We start from the raw sequence: 14,760 nt of genomic DNA, 5'->3' as shown, positions 1-14,760 counted from the left end.
AGATCAATGTCTAACTGTTAAAAAAATTTTTTTTTCCAGGAAAGAATGACTGGGTTCTTCTCAAATCTCTAGGCAGTGTGTGTAAGGGAGGAATCTCTTTCTTTTATATAAAAGGGTGGAGATAATTATAAATCAAATTTAGAGTGAACTGAGCTGGGCTGAGGGAAACCCAGTGAGCACTTGAGGGCTGCTTTTGTGAGAGAGAGAAAACAGCTTTCCTCAGGTAGCAGGAAACTGGGCGGGAGGAAAGTGGGAGTGGAGAGGATGTTGGGAGAAGTTTTCAATCTCCTGGGCAGAAAACTAGGGCAGTTAACCCCTGGAAGCACCAGAGTTGCTTTTAGAGAACAGCTAGGTGGAGAGGAAGAGGGTGAAGGTGGATTGAACCGGAGGCTTGTGCTTTGCCTCTGTAGCCAGAGGGGGCTACACCGAAAGGGAAAGGCCAGTTAGGCCCAAAAGAGGTGAGTTATGGGGGCGTAGGGACGGGGTGGGGAGGGCAAGAAGGAGAGCAGGAAAGAAAAGACGGTGTTAAGCCTGGAGAGCTCCCTGCTTCCTGAGCGTTAAGATCCTGACTAGAGGGAAGGGTGTGTGTCTGTGGGTGGGAGGGTGGTGGAGAAGCAGAGAAAAGGCGTCCAGAAGAGGGGCGTGTGGGAGGGGACAGGAGGAAGCGATAGTTACATGATCTGGGAGCCCCAGCCCACTCCGGCTGCAGTCTGTAAATCCGTGGCCCCCTCCCCTCGATTCCATCAAAGGTCTTTTCGTGCCAGGCACAAGAGCCGCGAGAAAGGCAGGTCGGGGTGAGCCAGTGGCCTCGCCTTGTCCTCTTCTTCCTCTTCCTCCTCCTCCTCCTCCTCCTCTGACTCGGGGTCTGCCTGCGTCCGCCGCCGCGGCTGCTGCTGTGGCTGCAGGAGCGCCTGCCGGTCGGCGGCGTCCGGGAGTCTCCGGGGCGGGGGATGCTCTGGCACGTCCTCCGGCTGCTGCTGCTGGTCGCCGTCCGGCGCGATCGCCACTCGGGGCTTCATGATCCTCCTCCTCCTCCTCTTTCCCGGGGGGCCGGCCCTGAGCCCCCGCGCCCGGGCAGTGCTGCCATGCAACCAGAGACCAAGCCAGGCGTGGGGGGGGGTGTCTGGGGGTGAGTGTGAGTATGGAGGGGGGCGATGGAGGAGGGAGGGGATGAGTGAAGAGGAGGAGAATTTAAAGAAAAAAAAACGAAATGAAATAATACTGACGGAAGAATTCGGTTGTCGAATAATCGAGAAGAGTGCTGGGGGGGCGGAGGGGGCGGAGGAGAGCGGCTTGCCCCCCCCCTCCCCGGCAGCTTTGCCCTCCCACCCACACCCCCCCTAGCCCCCACCCAGGGCGGCCTTGGCCGGTCTCGGCCCCTGCCCCCACCCCGCCCCTCCCTCCTGGCCGCTGGCCGGGGCGGGCTGGGCTCCGGGCGCCGCCGCCGCTACCTCTCCTCCGAAAGGCACCGAGGTGAAAGGCTTCGTTGGCGGTGCCAGCCCAAGACGGGGGGGGGGGGGGGAAGGGGACCGCGAAGCAGTGGGGGCTCCCCCCCTCCCGAGATGGGAGGCAGCCGGGACTTGGCTTCACTTCAGGCTTGGTCCTCTTGACCTCTGGCCCCAAACCCGTATATAAATGTAGCCCTTATTTGGAGGGGGTGGGGGGCAGAGGAAAAAACGCGGAAAGGAAGCAAATCCGATCCCAGGTGTTGTCTTCCGCCGTTGCTCAGCGCCCGCCGCCGCCGCCGCCGCCGAGGCTGCCGCTCTCCCCTCCCCGTCCTCCCCACGCCCTGGCTCAGTTCCTAAAGGGGTGGTGCCGGCAGGGAGGTGGCGGCGCGGCCCACGGACGGCCCGGACGCTGGAGACCACGTCCCGGGAGCGGAGGAGGCTCCCGATCCTCCGTCTCCACCGTCCGTCGCTCGCGGCCGCTGCATTCAGCACCCGGGTGAGTGGACAGCTCCCGCCCAGACCCCGCCCGCGTCACGCCGGTGGGGGCCTGACGCAGACGCCGCGGAGGGATGGAGGGATGGAGGGATGGAGGGAAGGAAGGGAGACCAGAGCAAGGGCGAGCGAAAGCAGCAGAAAAGGCGAGGGAGGGGAGGGAGTCAGGGAAAGGGAGCGAAGGAAGAGAGGAAGGGAGGGAGGAGGGAGCTGTGTGAAGAGAAAGAGGAAGGACCCGCAGGAGGCAACTGGGAACGGAGGGCAGCGCTCCGGGTGCCATCTCCCGCCTTCCCCCCCCCCCCCAAGCTGGAAAGTATCGGTGTAGGTTTCTGCCGACTGTACATCCACTGTCACTCCAGGGCAGATTGCTCCCAACCACAGTCCATTAATTCAAATACTCCAAGTAGCTCTCAGTCTACCAGCTAGGGGAGAAAGAAAGTTTTGTGTCATCCACATTAGAGCTGAGACCTGATGGAGTGTGAACCTCTGATGACAGACTTCATGAGAAAGAAATGCTGTAAGACTTCAAGCGGGGAGAAGGAGGTTCACATCGTGTGTGTGTGTGTGTGTGTGTGTGTGTGTGTGTGTGTGTGTGTGTGTGTGTGTGTGTGTGTATACCGGGTCGTGTGCCCGGTACTGGGGCTTGAACTCAGGGCCTTGCACTCTTACTTCGCCTGCCAGGCTGGCTCTCCACTACTTGAGCCATACCTCCACTTGCAGGTTTTTGCTGGTTAACTGGAGATAAGTGTCTCACAAACTTTTCTGCCCTTAGCTGGCCTCAGACTGGGATCCTCAGAACTCAGCCTCTTGAGATTACAGATATAGGTAAAATTATAGATGGGAGCGAGCCCGCCAGCACCTGGCTTTAGCATCTTTTTTGATGACTTTCTTTCTCTAGAATTTAAATACCAATGGGTAGTGAGGATTGTTTTCTGATTCATTTTATTTTGGGTCCCATGTGCCTATGTCAATAGCATGAAACAGAACAAATATGCATTAAATGGCTTGTGGCCACCATCACCATAGTCATCATTACTCCAAGTCTTGTCCTTTTTACATAACAAATGATAACAATCCATACCCAGATTGCAGCTTCAACTTAACCAATATACCCCACTTCCTCCCTTCCAAATTTTTTACTGAGCCACTGGCAAGGAATACTTTGAAGTAAATTTTAATTTCCTCTCCTTTTTTTTCTGATTCTGACATGGCAACAAAATATCCCTCAATCTGAAGGGCCAGAAAAGTGTGGAAATTTAAAGTATTCTGTATAAATACTCAGTATTTGCCACTGCAGAAATTGGTCATTTACAACTAAGGGATTACTTCCTGGTATTTTCTTTTCATAAATCTCTAACTCTCTCTTTGTCTCTCTCCCTCTCTGTGTATGTGTGTGTGTGTGCATGCGTGTGTGTGCATGCCTGTGTGTGTGCCTCTCTCTGCTCACTCCCCACTTCTAGGGTCATAGATTTCAAGAAGGCATTGCAATGAGTCATTCACACAACAGTACTAATTGTAATAATGCTTTTATAAATCCTGGAACCATAGAACAATATTCAAAATCTCTATACCAAAATATCACCGGCCTGAAGTTCAGTCCAATGAATCATATGAAAACTACCCCCTTGCTGGCATTTTCATGAATGATTCATCCCTTTGAGCCCTAAGGGTCAAGGATATGTATCTGTGTCTTGATTAACCCAGTGTCACTGCTTGTCTGAATCATGCCCCAACACATGATATGAATGCTGAGACACTTCCAAGGTGTTTATAAATGATGCTGGTGCTTTTAATAAGCATAAAGTAATACTTAAATTATTGATACATCTATGAGCACTGTACTTCAAAGAGAACTTTATCTAAAATCCACTGTGCTCCACATTACCTTGTATCTGCCTCAAGCATTGTGCCAATCACCATACAAAATTTGTCTCATACATTCATCATATATTCATCTCCCCTTTACATGACTCAGAGCTGCTTTTTTGTTTCTATTCCTGGGGCTTGAATTTAGGGGCCTCGGGGCCTGGTTGCTGTCCCTGAGCTTTTGTGCTCAAGGCTAGTGCTCGACCACTGAAGCCACAGTTCTTCTCTGGCTTTTTTTGGTGCTTAATTAGAGATAAGGGTCTCATGGTCTTTCCTGCCTGGGCTAGCTTTGAACCTCAATTCTCAAATCTCAACCTCCTGGATAGCTAGGGTTACTGGAGTGAGTAACTGGCACTCAGCAACCAAGAGCTTCTTGAGTGGACAGTATTTTTCAATTTGCATCAGCGCTTGTAACACAAAATCTGGAATCTAGGTCAAGAAAATGACTGAGGGATGGGGCATGCCTCAAGCAGTAGAGAACCTGCCTAGCATACATAAGGCCTTGAGTTCAAAACTTAGTACTGAAGAAAAAAGACTGAACAAATAGATGGTCTTTTGTTTCAATGAAGCTACATATTTCTCCCCTTCAATATAGGCATGTGTGAATTATTTCACACAGGACTGAATATCTGCTTCATCTAAAATCGATTTTTAGGGTTTATGCTCATGAAATGCTATTTCAACTGTACAGTCCAAGCACACCAGGACAAGATAGAACAGCCATATTCAGAATCACAGAAATGAGCAATATCCATAAGAAGACTGCCTTTCCCAACTGAAAGTGAAAAGATTTCCATAAGCAGAAAGTTGCTATAAATGAAGAAAAACAATAAGATTTTTTTCAGAGAGATTGAAAGGCTTGAAAATTCTGCTTTGAATAGACTGTAAATCATGAAAAACATCACACTGAGTTAGATTCCCTTTATGTCAGTGCTGAATCATGAGCCCCAAGAGTAAATAGAAAACATAAAGAAAAATGTTAAATCAATGCATCTCCATTTAAACATTCACAAAATATAGCTATGAACACCAATCATAGGTAAGGGATGGTGTTAGAAGATATGGAAAATACAAAAATGAATTGTCAGAGTTGCATCCTGGAGGGTCTAGTACTATAAATACACACATAGTCATATTAAATGCTTCAAAGGTATAGAGCTTTAGGGGTGTTCAAAATAGGAAAATGGTACCCACAACCCGGTGGCAATTAAGAGAAATGCGAGAAGAAGAGAAGGATGATAATGCTGTGGGAAAGCCCTTCTTTGAGAAGGGACATTTGAGCTGGGGGCTCATGTCGGTAATCTAGCTACTGAGGAAGCTGAGATCTGAGAACCATAGTTCAAAGTCACTCCAGGCAAGAAAGTCCATGAGACTCTTACCTTCAAGTAATCATTAAAAGGCCAGCTGTGGAGCTGTGGCTCCTGTTTTGACACCCTTAAAACTCTATACCTTTGAGGCATTTAATGCTTTATACATTACATTATGGTTATGTATATATTTATAGTACTAGACCCTTGAGCTGAGACTCAACTAGTAGAGTGCTAGCCTTGAGCAGAAAAGGTAAGGGATAAGGCCCAGGTTCTGAGTTCAAGACCCGTACTGGAACAAGAAAAAAAGATAGTGACATTTTAACTGGATTAAAATGAGTAGAATTTAGCTGAAGGAAAAATTTCTTGGCAGTGGGAACACTGGTTGCTTTAGTCCTTCCATTTAGCTGGGCCAGAAGGTACTTTGAAGTAAGTAGCCAAAAGTAAAGGCAGGAAGGTAGAATGGAGCTAGATTACAGCATATCCTAAATGCCGCTCTGGGAGAAGATTTATTCATTGACCAAGTACTTGTTTTAATGGTTTTAAAGATTTGGAGCTGAAGGTGAAGGGCAAAAATAAACTTTATCGCTGAGCAGGTTAATTAACTGGATGGAATTTCATTGCTAACAGGTGGGAAGCAATCAATATTTTTTCATTTCACGCCAGAAAGTTCTTGGCTCCTTAATAGATTTATTCTTTTAAATGAGGTTGTTTTCAGACATATTTCATTACTTACAGAGATGCTGAGGTCATATGAATTAGAAGAAGAGTAGAGGAATGAGAGGCTCCAAGGAATAGACTATAGGAAGAAATATTAGCAGACCCAGAGCTTCAGAGAAGAATCACTATGAAGTCCACTGCACTTGCTTCTCCAAAGGAGGACTCTAAAGGGATTACAGGCTAGCTGTTGTTTCTTGTACTAAGACTAGCAGAGATTTTACAGAAACCTAAAAACAAAACCCAAAGCAGTCTAAAATGATTAAAAAGCTGAGTCTAAGATTCCACAGCAAAGTAAAAATGTCATACAAGAGCTAGAATTCATACACCTTCTAATCCTCACTATGATTTACTTTTCCCAATTTTCAGTTTATCCATATATATCCATATATATATATATATATATATATATATATATATATATATATACATATATGCCTCAAAATAGTCGTAGAATTACTACTAGTATGCAAATAACTAATAGCTACCACATACTGGACTTAGAAGTTCTTAAAGGTGTCTGGTTCCTCACTAAAGACAGAGATTCCACTGGACACCAATGGCTCACACCTGTAATCCTAATTACTCAGAAGGCTGAGATCTGAGGATTGCAGTTCCAATTCAGCCCAGGAAGAAAAGTCACCGTGAGACTCTTATCTCTGACTAACTACTCAAAAACCGGAAGAGGCACTGTGGCTCAAATGGTAGAGCTCTAGCCTTGAGCATGAAGAGGCTCAGGGGCAGTATTCAGGCCCTGAATTCAAGCCCCAAAACAAAAACAAAAACAAAAGTTCATTGAGAATGATTGTACATGCCTATAGACTCAACACCTGGGAGACTGCGGCAGGAGAATCATCATGAGTAGCAAGCCCGGGCGACATGTGAGATCCTATGTCCAAAAAAGAAAGAAAGCCAGGCGCTTGTCAGGTGCTTGTAGCAGGCAGGGAGGGAGGGAGGGAGGCTAGGAGGGAAGGAAATGATTTCTCAGAAACAATTATCTTACCAAAGTGATTTTTGATCCTCAAAACTCCTTAGGTAGCAGGTAGTGATTTTTTCCTACCTTTTCTTTTTTTCAGATAAGAAAACAAACTTGAAGAAACTAAGTTGAAAGTTGTGTACTTGGTGAATCCCCAAGATGAGATTCCAACAGAGGACTCCCTAAGCCTGAAGTCCAGGCTGCCCTTACTATGCAACACTGCCTTTCATTAAATTTCTGTGTGCTACATGGAATTCCCACATACTTTCTGTCATACTATAGACACTAGTTCAGAATTCAGGCTAAGATGGCTTAAGGAGCTTTTAAAATCTCTCCCATTGGTCTATCGAATGCCATGCCATTGTATGTGATTGACTTAGTGACTTTTTGTCGGTCCTAGGACTTGAACTCTGGGCTTGGGCACTGTCCCTGAGCGTCTTTTGCTCAAGACTAGCTAGCACTCTACCACTTGAGCCACAGAACTACTTCTTCTGACTTTTCCTGAGTAGTTTATTTGAGATAAGACTTTCCTGCCCCAGCTGGCTTCAAACCATGATCCTCAGATCTCAGCCTTCTGAGTACCTAGGATTTACGGGCATGACCCACAGGTGCCCAGCTGGACTTGGTGGTGGTGGTGGTGGTGGTGGTGGTGGTGGTGTGTGTGTGTGTTAATTCTGGGGCTTGAACTCCGGGCCTAGGCACTGTCCCTGAGTGTTTTTATTCAAGGCTAATGCTCTACTACTTGACCCACAGTTCCACTTCTGGCTTTTGATGGCTAATTGGAGATAAGAGTGTTACAGACATTCCTGCTCACACTGACTTTAAGCCAGGAGCCTCCAGTCTCAGCCTTCTGGGGAGCCAGGATTACAGGCATGAAACATTGGTATCCAAGTAGAGATTTATTTCTAATAAATAGAATACACCAAAAAGGATGGAAAAGTTACTTCAGAAAACAACACAAAAGGCTATAACTTCCACCTTACTTGCACATCCTCTCTGGTTTGTCTCACTGGCTTGCTCTGATGGACCAGTTGTGGTGTTGTAAGCTCTCCAATGGAGTGATCAAAGTGTTAAGGAACAGAGGGCATCTTCCAGCCACCAGCCAATGAGAAATCAAGGTCTTCCCTCCAATGGTCCACAAGGAACTGAATTATGTGAATGAGCTAGGAAGTGATTTCTCTCTTAGGTAGGCCTTAAGATAATAGCAGTCTTGGCCACATCTTGATTGTAGCTTCATGAAAGTGCCCAAACCAAGAAACCCTCCTCAGATAGGTACGCCTGAATTCCTCACCCACAAAAACTCAAGCATTTGTTTTAAGCCCTGTGAACTCTATTATAGCCCCTGTGTCCAAGACACATACAGAGACCACTTCTAGCCCATTTTGAACAAATACCAATCTGCAAACCTTAGAATACAAAGTTTTGAGAGTCCTTTATTGAACCTGAGGACATTATAGAAACAAAAAATGACGAAGAATTCATCAAAAGACAGTGTTCCATACAGGAAGAAGCAATGCTAGCACCATTTCCTTCCACTTCCTCTTCTAGAATATAAAGTTCACAGGGAAGGAAATTTTTGTTATTTATTTTGATGCTATGTGTCTAGACCATGGAACATAGTAGGTGCTCAATAAATATTTTACTCCAAGCTCTTTTACATCTTCATCCTTAACCAACATCCCAGCCTCCTCCTTACCTGAGCCTTTTACTGGGCCACTGACAAGGGTCATTTGAAGATTTTAATTTCCTTTTCTGCTCTTGACTCATGTCCTCATCAAAGACTTAGTAGTTAAGAAAGCAGTGTCCCTAACTGAGAGTTGCACATTAGTTGGGAAATTTTGTGGCACAGCAATTGATAACTCTTACATTAAATTCTTGGTATTAATCACTACACCCAGGTTTCTAAGTGCTTCGAGGTACTCCACTTTGACCTCAGAGAATACGATCATTCATAAGGCAATGCAAGCACAAAAGTGAGAACTCAGTGGGGGTGGAGGAGAGTATTTTGGTATGCTTAGTGAGTGAGCTTGAACTCATGAACTAAGAGTATTGCATTCCTGGCAGTAAACCCAGGACTTTGGGCTTGCTAGGCAAGTGGTCTGCCACTTGAGCCATGCCTCCAACCTGAGCATGTCATGAAGATCAATAGTGCTTGTTCAAAGTATTTTTTTGCCTGGGCTGGCCTAGACTGCAACCCTCCTATTTATGCTTCCCATGTCACTGAGATTACACTTCCCATATCACAGGAGTGGCATGCATGTGTTTCTATGCCCAACTTTAGTTGGTTGGTTCAGATGAGATCTCATGAGATTTTCATCCAGACTGGCCTCAAACTGTGACCCTCTTGATGTTTGTTGCCTGAACAACTAGAATTACAGGTATAATTTACTATGTCTGGTTTGGATTTCCAGCTTTTAAAAGATCCCTTGGATGGCTAAATAGGAAACAGACTGGAAATAGTCAAGAGTAGAGACTGTTTTTGCCCACTGTTCAGCTGTAGGACCTAGAGATAGATACAAGCAGAGTCTCAGTTTCCCAATCAGTGAAGTAGTCGCTTGGGATCAAAAGAACAACACCATCCCGTGAAATACACTGGTATCCTGAATTTGACTCAAGTCCCTCTAAGTGAGTAGAAAACTAAGTTTCTAGTTTCTGTCTCGCAGTATTCCATAATCACTTGATACCAGCTCAGCCTTTTCTCTACCTTCCCAAGGCTTCTGAATGGTGTCTGAAGCCACCCACATGCATGGCCTCTTCTTCCTGCTGCAGCCACAGCTCTGAACCATCTGTTGGAGTTTCCAGTTTGGGGATGTTCCTGAAGGGACATTACTGGCCAGCCTGCTTTGGATCAGCACCAACCTTACTGCCTACTTTCTGTACCCACAACTGTGTCAGCCTCTCTGAGCTATTTTTTCTGAGAAGACAAATGTACTATTAAATATTCAGTAAGCCTGACATGAGACTGTAGACATGATAGACAAAAGCTGCTTGTCAATTGTATGAAGGGGGCAGTTGCTTCAGAATCATCATGGAGCAGAGGAGGGATTTCTCAGCTGATGCTGCTTCCTGGGGCTCTTGTGACATGTTTTCTCTGCAAATATGCCCCCAATGTGAGAGTTTTTGCCCTTCTTTAGAACAAAAACCCCTACAGACCATTCCCCAATGACAATATATCTTGTTTGAGTGCCATGGGTATACATAGATTATAAGTGTGATATTAATGTGTATATCTGTAGTCTGTAATTAAAATAAAATCTGTATTTACTTCATGCTGCACAATGACACCCAACATTTAGCCATGGGTACCTAACCCCTTGTAGCAGTAGGCCTAAGTACTTAATGCAACATTGCTTTAAAAAAAAAAGAGTCTGTTTCAAATGGCTACCCAACGTGTACACATAGATCGATATACAGACAGATAGAAATATTGATTTTTAAATACGTACATAACTATAATAAAACCTTGAATTTATATGCCTTCTTCTCTAGGGGAATTCACAGACTGTGTCTAGTCTCTTCTATGCAGAGAGCACCAGTGTTTATCTGTGCATGAGATGTGAGGCAGAATTAATGTAAACACAAATGTTTAAAAGTCCTGTCACATTCTTGTCTATCTATATATGCCCTAAGCATTTGAATGCTTACAGCATCCAAGAATACAGACTTGTATGAAGAACTGAGACAGGCACCAGTGGCTCATTCCTATAATCTTAACTACTCAGGAGGCTGAGACCTGAAGATCACACTTCAGTGCCAGCCTGGGCAGGAAAGTCCTCGAGACTCTTATCTCCAATTAACCACCAGAAAACCAGAAGTGGTGCTGTGGTTCAAAGTGGTAGAACACTAGATATAAGCTGATGAGCTCAACGACAGCTCCCAGGCCCTGAATTCAAGCCCCATGACCCACAAAAGAAAAGCTAGCAACCTGTTCTTCTAAGCTGGGATCAGGGGAATGCAGAATACTAATACATATGGCCCATCTCAGAACTCTCTTAATGCATATGGAGTATAGAGCACTTCATCTTAATTTGATCTCACATTGTAGTGTCATCTTGATCACTGAAGCTCCTTGTGCTTGTTTTCTCATCTGAAAATGAGAAAGGAACTAACGACACTGGCCTACATAAAGATTAAATAAGAAAAAAATGAATGGAAAGCACTTTGAATGGTGTCTGGCACACGACTCTATAGTTCCATTAAGATCACAGTCATCACCCCTACTCCTGGCACTGACACAGGCAGAACCTACTCAATGCACAGTGACATTTAAGAGCCACAACCTCTGCTTCCTAGAACAAAAAGGACTACATATAACCAGAGACCTAACTAGTGATTTTTAATGTCCTGGTTGGCCACGTCATCCATAATGGACAAAAACCTTGTGGTTTCAACACCCTAGCAAGGCTTTATGCTTTCTAACTTTCTCAGCAAAACCTCAGCCTCTTCTTGTTGCAAGCTGCCTTAACCTTAACAGTACTTCTTTTCTATAGAAAGATTCTACTTCCTGGCCCAGGTCTTCCCAGAACATCCTGCAGTTATTGAAACTGGAAAAACTGGCCTAGCCATTGCTCTATCCAATGCACTACGTATGACAGTGGGCAGAATGAGGCATAGATACGTGTGTACAATGAGCAAAACATGGATTCAGGCTCAGATCCTGCATATGTTCCTTGGTGCGAGACATTTGAGACTGTGTAGGCCTTGCTTTTACAGTCTAGAAAATACAGCCAGGTGCTGTACTTCATGCTGAAATGATAGCTACTTAGGAGGCTGAGATCTGAGGATAACAATTGAAAGCCAGCCTGGGAAGAAAAGTCTGTGACATCTTATCTCCAATAAATCATCAAATGAAAGCTGGAAGTGGAGCTATGGCTCAAGTGGGAGAGCACCATCCTTGAGCTAAAAAGCTAAAGGAGAGTGCTCAGGCCCTGACTTCAAGATCTAGTTCGGGCATACGTGTGTGTGTATGTGCGTGCGCGTGTGCACACACATTTACAAATTTATCTCATATGTAGAAGTTAGATCTAAATTAGAAATATATGTAAACATATAAAGGTCATATGCATAAATACACAAACATATCAACTAAAGTATGGTATATGCAAGGAAGAATTCCAATGGTAAACCTCTCTGATCAACTAACTTACAGTTTAACAAAATGAATACCAAGAAGCTGCATCTTGTGGTGTGGAGGAGAGAGTCAGGAGGTGAGGTTTAAAAATGAAGAGTGAAAAGGTGGGTGAATGCAGTCATCATATTCAATGTATATATGTGAAGATGGAACTAGGAAATTTGAGGTCATGAGTTGGGGCTGGGAGAGATGGAGGAGGACAATGAAAGGGGTGACATTGATCAAGATGCATTGTACTCAGCATTGACATGCTGAAATAAAACCCCTGTGTGCAACTACTTAAGGATAATTGTTTAAATTAAGAAAAGTACAACCCTCTGTTTCTATATTAGAGGGTTGTATGCAAATGGAAAAGAGAACACACATACGGAGGAAGTGCCTTATGCAATGCAAGCACCATCACTATCACTACCAAAGAGAGACATGCATTTGCACTAAATAAGGAGTTTGCTTAGGAGAAGGTTTTCAGCTCTATTGTACAGAGAGCTCCCTACCAGCTAAAATCTCTTTGGGCACTGTTGTTGAGATTTGGTCCTAGCTAAGGTTGGCAAGATTTGTGCAATTTGTACACCTTGTAAAATTCAATCAATGTAGCTCTGACTGACATATGTAAGGATTGAGGAAGTCTATGTTCAAACCAACAGGTAATTATAGCTGATAACAGATGTGTAAACATGATGTTAATTAGTAACTCTTCTCATAGTGGTGCCCAGTTTGGGGACCTGTGTACAAATATTAAAGAATATGAATAGATTTGTGCATGCATGTATGAGCAGTCCATACCCCATTCTTTATTAGATCTTTCATTTTTTTTCAACAGAAAATATTACCTTTTTAATTCAAGAAAAGAGAGATCACTTTAGCCTTTCCATTTCTTATGCAATCCCTTTAAACTCAGGTTTCCTGGTAACCTTGTGCTTATACAAAGTGTTTTTAGGTAATATGGACCCTGGCCTCATTTCCTGAGTTCCTAAACAGAATTAGATACAAAGGCCTGGCCTGTCGTTTTTGTTTTTTGTTTTGATTTTTAAGATTTGAGAGTGATGAGTGATAGAGGGCTAAAACAAGAAGGTGGCTAAGATTTAATAAACAGTCATAAGCCAATAAATTGTCCTTATTGGACCAAGAAGGACAGAAACTACACAGGGGAGACAGTGACCCGAATGGAGACTCTGTCCTGCTTTCCAAAGGCTGTGGCTTGGCACTTCTCTTGCAAAGTAGACAGCATTCCCATTTATACTTCCCTAGAGATGGGCTGCAAAACTATTTTCAGTGATGAGCAACCACAATTAATTCCCTGGCCAACAGCAAAAATCCTAGAGGCCCTGTCTATAAATATTTTTTCTAAAGATACATCTTTTTAATTCTCTTTTTTTTTTGTTTCATTTTGGGTGGGGTGGTGTTTGAGTCAGAGACTTGCTGTGTAGATGAGGCTGGCCTCCAACTCACAACCTTCCTGCATCAACCTCCCCAGAGATTACAGGCAGACATCACCATCATGCTTGACTTTAATTGTCTTTATCAATTGATTGGTATGGATAACAAAGGAAAGCGAGGCATGATTTCCCACTCATCCCTCTTAACACTTTTCTTCCTTCAGTAATAATAATGTGTGTGTATACCACTTCCTTTGTATTCTTCTCTCATTGTTTCACAGTTTCCAAGAAATCTCTCTGGAGGTGGGATGGGGGGGGAGAAATCTCTCTGGATAAATAGGCAAGGAAAAGCAGTACATCCTAGTGGATATGACATGATTCAGAAAGATGTGGTTTTGAAAATCAGCCTTTGCATCCTTATACTTGTGATAACAACAACAAATGACTCCGAGTATTGCCAAGTAGCCCCAACTGGACAATATTTCTCTGGATCAAGAACCATTGGAGTACCCAGAAATGGTAAGAAATTTTACCACTTCTGGTTGAAAATTGTATCCCACTTGTCAATGGTTTCTTGAACATTGGACCTGTGATATATTTTTGTCCCGTTAGATATGAAACACTTTCTGGCAGATTCTGGAAACTATTTCCTTCTTTTTAAGGAAAGAGCAGAAAGAATAAAGAGGTAGCTCCACTTCTTTATCTGGAATATGGATATGACACTTGAAATTTAACAGCCATTGTGTAACCATGAGAGAAGTTCTCCTGGGAGGACTGACACTGAAAATGAAGGGGGAGACACCACCAGGCAACTTGAAGACATTGGTGAGAGACTTGGGTCACCATCCTGGACATTGCTCTCTCTGTCTTTGCATCTCTGTTATATGAAGTAGAATATTTTTTTTATTTTGTTTAAGTCATTTGGAGTTACATTTTTCAGTTGTTTGCAGCTCATAGGATCCCAGATGACATACACTTCAATATGAATGTATGTAGTCCTGGGAATTTCTGCAAATTCTCTTCTAACCACAAAGAAAACTTTTCACTAAGGCTTAGAGAAAATACAGAAGATGAAGAGCCAGGGAGAGAGAATTGGATCTTAGTGACAATATTTCAAATATATGAGACAATACAGATTCTCTGCTTGGCTTTAGTTTATAGAGTTCGGATTTCTATTCCTTACAACACAAAATGATCTAATAAATATAGATGGAAGCTGGTACGGGTGGCTCATACTCATAATCCCAGCTACTCAGGTCGCTGAGATATGAGAATCATGGTGGTTCAAGCTAGCCTGGGCAGGAAAGTCTGTGAGACTCCTATTGCCAATTAAATCATAGACAAAGCCAGAAGGAGCGGTGGCTCAAGTGGTAGAGTGCAGCCTTGAGTAAAAGGAGCTCAGACCCAGAGTTCAAGATTCAAGACGTTGAAAAAAAGATAGATAAAT

Source organism: Dipodomys merriami, unplaced genomic scaffold (assembly GCF_024711535.1).
Source record: "Dipodomys merriami isolate MVZ:Mamm:240054 unplaced genomic scaffold, mDipMer1.0.p SCAF_1, whole genome shotgun sequence".
Classification (NCBI taxonomy): domain Eukaryota; kingdom Metazoa; phylum Chordata; class Mammalia; order Rodentia; family Heteromyidae; genus Dipodomys; species Dipodomys merriami.
This window is presented reverse-complemented; position numbering follows the sequence as displayed.